Below are 6,524 nucleotides of genomic sequence, written 5' to 3'. Positions count from 1 at the left end.
TCTATCTCTTCCCTCTTCTGTGACCCCATTGCCTACAAGAAGGCCAATGAAAGCATCTTGGCCTCTCTTGCTTCTCTTCCTCTTACCCCTGAGAGAATGTCCAGGAAAGAAAATGGAAGGTATTTCTAGGAGACAAGTTGGCATCTGGGCGTGGGGGAATCCAGCTTTGAGGTCATTCATCCTATTAGGCACCTAGCCTGTGAATGGGGTCCAGCCAGGAGCAGCAAAAGCAAAGCAAATAACTCAGTCATCTGTAGGATTAGTCAAACCCACACACCTGTGGGGTGTGTGTGTATGGTACGTGTGTATGAGGTGTGTATGTGTGTGTGAGTGTGTGTGTATGGTGTGTGTATGTGAGTGAGTGTGTGTGTGTGATGGACTCCTTTGGTAGTCTAGTGAAGCCTATGGAGCCCTTCTCTGATGTTTTTAAATGAATAAAATAAAATACATCGGATTGCAAAGGAAACCATAGGTTAGTGAAAATAATGATTCTTTTTCCCCAAGAAAGCTTCTCTGACTTCATGAAATCTCCCCCCAGACCTGGTCTGTGAACCCCAGGTTAAGATCGCAGAGCCTGGGGGTACGGGGAATGGAAGGCAGGGCGTAAGTGGGGGAAGCTTGGAGACCAGCAGATTTTACCAAGTTTCAAGGGAGAACACTCCCCCTAGGGCTCCACGCATTTTTCTGCTTCCTACCTTATTGGAATGAAAGCAGCTAAGGGCTTTGGGATCTTATAAAATAAACCATAAAGCGCCAGGCTCCTCTAAGTTTTTCCATTTAAAAAAAGAGAAAGAGCAGCAGCTTTCGTGTCTCCGACCAATCAATAGTAAGAAGACTTGCATCCGTCCTCCGAGAGGACTCGGGGGCTGGGAAAGGGGCCAAGGGGATCGATAGGCAGGAGAGTGGGGCTGGGAAAGAGGCGGCAGAAGGCAGACGAACGAGAGCAGAGAGGAAGGGAGGGAGAGAGAAAAGGAGAGGGGAAAGGGAGGGAGGGGAAAGAGAGATGTGGGGAGAGAAGGGAGGAGAAAGAGAAAAGAGAGAAGGGAGAGTGAGAGGAGGGCAAAGAGGGACAGGTGGGGAGATGGACAGAGAGAGACGGCGAGAGGGAGGGAAGAGAGCAAGCTAGGGAGATGGATTGGGGGGAGGAGAGAAGAGAGGGCAGAGACAGAAAGGAGGAAGAGAGAAGGGCGGTATATAGAGAGGAAGAGATGGGGAAAGGGAGAGAGAGACAGACAGACAGAGACAGGCAGACAGAATGACAAAGACAGAAAGAGAAAAAATGAGAGAGACAGAGACAGAGAGACAAAGACAGAGAGAGACAGAGACAGAGAGGGACGAAGACAGAGAATGAGGGAGACAGAGAGAGAATGAGAGAGAGAGAAAGAATGAGAGAGATAGAGACAGAGAGAGAGAGAGAGAGAGAGAGAGAGAGAGAGAGAGAGAGAGAGAATGAGAAAGAATGAGAAAGAGACAAAATGAGAGAGACAGAGAGAATGAGAAAAAGACTGAGAGAATGAGAGAGACAGAGACAGAGATAGGGAGGCAGAGACAGAGAGGGACAGAGAGACAGAAAGTGAGAGAGAGAGAGAGAGAGAGAGAGAGAGAGAGAGAGAGAGAGAATGAGACAGAGAAGGAATGAGAGAGAAAGAGAGAAAGAAAGAGAGAAAGAGAGAATGAGAGAGACAGAGAGAATGAGAGAGAGAGAATGAGGGACAGAGAGAATGAGAAAAAGACTGAGAGAGACTGAGAGAATGAGAGAGAAACAGAGAGAATGAGAGAGAGAGAGAGAGAGAGAGAGAGAGAGAGAGAGAGAGAGAGAGAGAGAGTTCCCTCAGGGGGAAATGCAAACACTGGAGAGAGGCAACAATTATTGTAATTGAAGGTAATGACGCTGAGGCGCCAGGAGCTCCAGCCCTGCTTTACATCATTCAGTCCTGAGCCACACACGCGTGCGCACGCACACTAGCACACACACTAACACACACACACACACACACGCACTCTCACACGCATACACACGCAGGCTCCTGCCCCTCCCCCCACACCGAGGGCAGGTCACCCCCAGTCCCGCCGTTCTGGATGCCACCCCAAGCTCCTGCTCTTGCCCAGGCTTCCCAGCGCCCCCAAGTCTGCATTCACCCCCCAGGAGTTGCCTTTGTCCCCTTAGGTCACTAGCTGCAATTGCGCTCCCAAAGCCAGAGTGGATTTTGTACTTATCTCAGCCTCGCTCACCACGACCCCCTGTCCTGTTTGTTAATAATTGATCGGTACTGACTTGTCTCAAAGACAACCAGGGTACTGGTTCTTCCCAGGACTGAAGTCTTTTAGGGTCAAAGTCAATTCCACGCTCCATCCCAGTTGCCCCCTCACTTTCCAGTCACAGACTGGGTCAGAAACGGTAATACCATTCGCTATTTGGTGACTGAAAATGGGAGACTGGGGGAAGGTTGGGGACATTGGCAGTTTTATTTCGAAAAAATAAATGACTTGACCAAGTAGTCCATTAGTTCACCCAAGTGGAGAATTCGAAGTGGGACCAAACATCTCTGTGTATACTCAAGTGCAGCTGTTTTTAGGACAACTCTTCCCATTTCAAGGGAATTTCAAGGGAAGTTAGGAAAGAAGGAAGAAAGAAGGGAAGGGAGGAAAGAAAGAGGGAAGGAAGGGAAGGGAATGAGGGAGGGGAAGGGAGATTGTGGTAGATACTAGATGGGGAAGCATAAGAGACAGGTAGTATTCCTTGGTAAAGCAATGGATGCTTAATTAAGGTAGAAGTTGGGAAAAAGGATTTTAGCTGTGCACCTATGATAATACCTCTAAAGTACTCCAAGCCAGCCACCACCCCCATTCGCACCCCCACCCCACCCCCTCTTCTCTGTGGTCACCTCCCAGAGGCACAACTTCTGATTCCAGATACTCTGTGGGTCTACATTCACTCAAAAACCGTAGTTCATAGTTCGAAGCAAAAGCATTTAATGGATTAGCATAGTTGTTTTTTTTTAAGTAGCAATAAGACATTTCCTCCATTGTGTTCATTTCCTGGGACACACTCTCTCACAAGTACACCCACATCAACAGACCCTCTTAGGGAACACATATGAACCTATGAAGAACACATGTATATGAAGAGGCACATGTACAGGTATGAAAATGACTCAGCTAGGCAGGTCATGATTACCATCCTGAGCCAAATAAAAAGACTTTCTGCCATGTCTTGGCTTGGTAAAATGTGTTAGTAAAGCAACTTGCTACCAAAGTAAGAGAGGAAGGTCCTAGACTCTAATTTTGGTCCCAGAAGCCTCCATTATCTCTATAGGAATGAAATGGCCTCAGGTGTGTCACTGAAGGATCCAATGGGCTCTCTGAGTTTATGAAAGACCACCTTGGCAACAGGATTCTTAGCACCTTAGTTAAGTATTAAATGAAATTCAGTCTCAATTCAAGTGGGATTGCAAATCAAAGTTATAACATATTTCAGCTCAAAAATACTTCAACACCTTTAAAAGACATAGGATTTCATCCATGGGAGTACTCCTGCTGCCAAGATAAGGCTGGACCCCTCCATTCCTTGGTAGGTAAAATCCTCATGAGTTGCTGTGGACAACACCACCAACAATTATCATTTATTTGGTAAAGGGGCTTCTGGAGCCTATGAGGATTAGCTCAGCTGGCTGTCCAAAGAGAATCAGAGTCTATCACTGGGCCTGGACCTGAAGTTCTTACAGTTCTGTAGGACCTTTGGGAGCTGCTGCTCCGTTGCCACAGCCTCCCTCCCACCTTCTAAAACCCAGGGTCACTTCCCCGCCCGCAAGAAGAAGGTGGTTAGCTTGGGCAGTGGATAGAGTGCTGGGCCCGGTGTTAGGAAGGCCTGGATTCAAATCCAGCCTCATATTCATACTAGCTGTGTGACCCTGGACAAGTCACTTCACTTATATTTCCCTCAGTTTCCTCATCTGTAAAATGGAGATCAAAATTGTATTTATGTCCCAGAGTCGTTGTGAGGTTCAAAAGAGATGTAGAAAGTGCTTTGCAAATCTTAAAATGTGTATCAAAGGAGGACTTTAGTTGGATTCAGTTTTAATAACAAACATTTCTAATGATGTGTGCCTATGAGTACTAAATGTATAGATCCATGTTTCTCAAACAATTTAGCCATAGAACGTCATTGAGACAAAGTCTATAGATGAAACTCATAAATGTTGGTACAGGGGATCTTGGGATATGAAATATCCCCAAGTGATAAGGACATTTGGAGAGCAAAATAAAGAAAATTAAGTCTATCTGTATCCTCCTCCCCTATTTGGTATAGGGTAAATACTTTTGGATTAATTTAATATTTAATGTCGTGAAGAGGGATTGCCTCCATGATTTAATTTTAAATTAATTTAATTTAGTTAATACTTTATTCAATTTTTTAAAATTAAATTCTCTAGTGGAACTCCTATTAATATACTATGAAACACCAAGGTTATTGGGATCATAATTTGTGAAACACTTCTCTAAATATTACTTACCTTCATATTAGAACAGAACATATTAGAACCTTCATATTAGAATAATCTTAACCTCTTAAAACTAAGACCAGCATTGGGCATTAAGCTTATTTCAATGGTCAGGACCTGTAGTCCAACCTGGAATGTCTTGGATCTGTGCTGCTAAATCCAGAGGTTAAACACACAAGAAGGTTGGATTGTTCTGGCTTACTGATATTAACAGTTAATGGGACATATGCACACCTTTGCCTTGGATCTTAGGGAAAGTTACCATTTCATATAAAAGCCAAGAAATGATTTTACAAATGTCTTAGGTTATTGTTGCTTCTCCCATTCTCCCTGTTCCACTCTAACAAATGACCCCTTGTGTCTCCTTCCAGCTCTTCTCTCTCTGTCATTATGCCTCAGTGGTTATCTTTTTCTGCCAGTTGATGCCTGGTTAGACTCAGGAGACAAAAGGTCATTTCTTAAGAGTCATCTAGTCATAGTGGGCTCTACAAGGCTCTCTTGATAAGAGTATTTCTACACAGAAAAAAACTGCCCCATTCCAAAATTTTAAAAATGGTCTTCAACCCCCAAGGCATTTGTCCACATCCCTAATCTCTTGTTGTGTCAGAAACATTTGGGTTCTTAGCAAAGATACTGGAGTGGTTTGACATTTCCTCCTCTAGCTCATTTTACAGATGAGGAAACAGAGGCAAACAGGCTTAAGTGACTTGCCCAAGACTGCACAATTAGTGTCTGAGGCTGGATTTGAACTCAGGTCTTCCTTATTCTAGGCCTGGTGTTCTATCCACTCACTACACCACCCAGCTGCTCCATAAAGAAGCATTTTAGGGTTTGTTGTTTAGTCCTGCCGGGACCTTATATAGGGTTTTCTTGGCAAAGATACTAGATTGGTTTGCCATTTCCTTTTCCAGTGGGTTAAGGCAAACAGAGGTTAAGTGACTTGCCCAAGGTCACATAGCCAGTAAGTGTCTGAGGCCAGACTTGAACTCAAGAAGGTGAGTCTTCCCGACTTCAGGCCCAATGCTCTAACCACTGTACCACCTAACTGCCCTAAAGCCATAATCTAGTCAGCTATTTTCTCTTAATGCTATGGTTCCATATTGTTTTCCTAGCAGCCCATTATTAAAACATATGATGATAAGTAACACTTGAGGCTTAGCTCATATGAGGATTGGAACTATTCCATGCATCAAGATTAGGTAATCTAGTCCTGATGCAGCAGATTCCCTTCTATCCTTCCCTCATTCCCCATCCCCTCAGTGGCCTCTCAAAATATCTTTGGAAATCCCAAACTATCCCACATCAAATGATGACAGCACAGAGAACAGGTCCTCTCCTCGAGGGCTAAGACCACCAAATCTTATTTTGTCGCATCTTTTCAATCTCAAAACATGATGCATGGTTATTAATAATAATAACAACATTGATATAGTGTTTCAAAGTTTTCAACTCATTTCAGCCTCACAACAACCGTGTTATGCAGACATTACTGGTATTTTCATTCCCTTTTTACAGTTCAGGAAACTGCATCTCAGGAAGATTAGCTAATCTGTGTCAAAGGCAGGATTCGAACTCAGATCTTTCTCACTCCTAATCTGGCTCTCTATCCACTTTGCCAGGGTTGCCTCAGTGAAGGGAAAGAACTATTTCATTCTTTGGAGAACAATCTTATTCCAGACTGTCGAAATGGTGTTTAGGGAATGCTAGTTGACTGACCCTGAAAAAAAAAAGTCATTCATTCCTTCCTTTAAGCTGGGGCTAAGTCCTTTACAATTATCGTCATTCATCTTCTCAGAAAGCTGTTTTATTTTGTTTTGTTTTTAAAGATCTTACATTCCCAAGCGTGGAGAAGCTATGGCGGTCTCGTCATCTTTCAGGGTCAAGAGCATCATGGCCTCGATTCCATGGTGTGTGTTTCTTGCCCCCTTGTGGTGAAAAGGGAGAAGTTCTCCTTAGGGAAGCCTGAAGCTGTTCTGGACACCGACAAGATGTGTCATACCGAAGCATCTTCAGGCACAATGG

This window comes from Trichosurus vulpecula, chromosome 5 (assembly GCF_011100635.1).
Source record: "Trichosurus vulpecula isolate mTriVul1 chromosome 5, mTriVul1.pri, whole genome shotgun sequence".
In the NCBI taxonomy this organism is placed as follows: Eukaryota; Metazoa; Chordata; class Mammalia; order Diprotodontia; family Phalangeridae; genus Trichosurus; species Trichosurus vulpecula.
Note: the sequence above shows the minus strand (reverse complement) of the source record.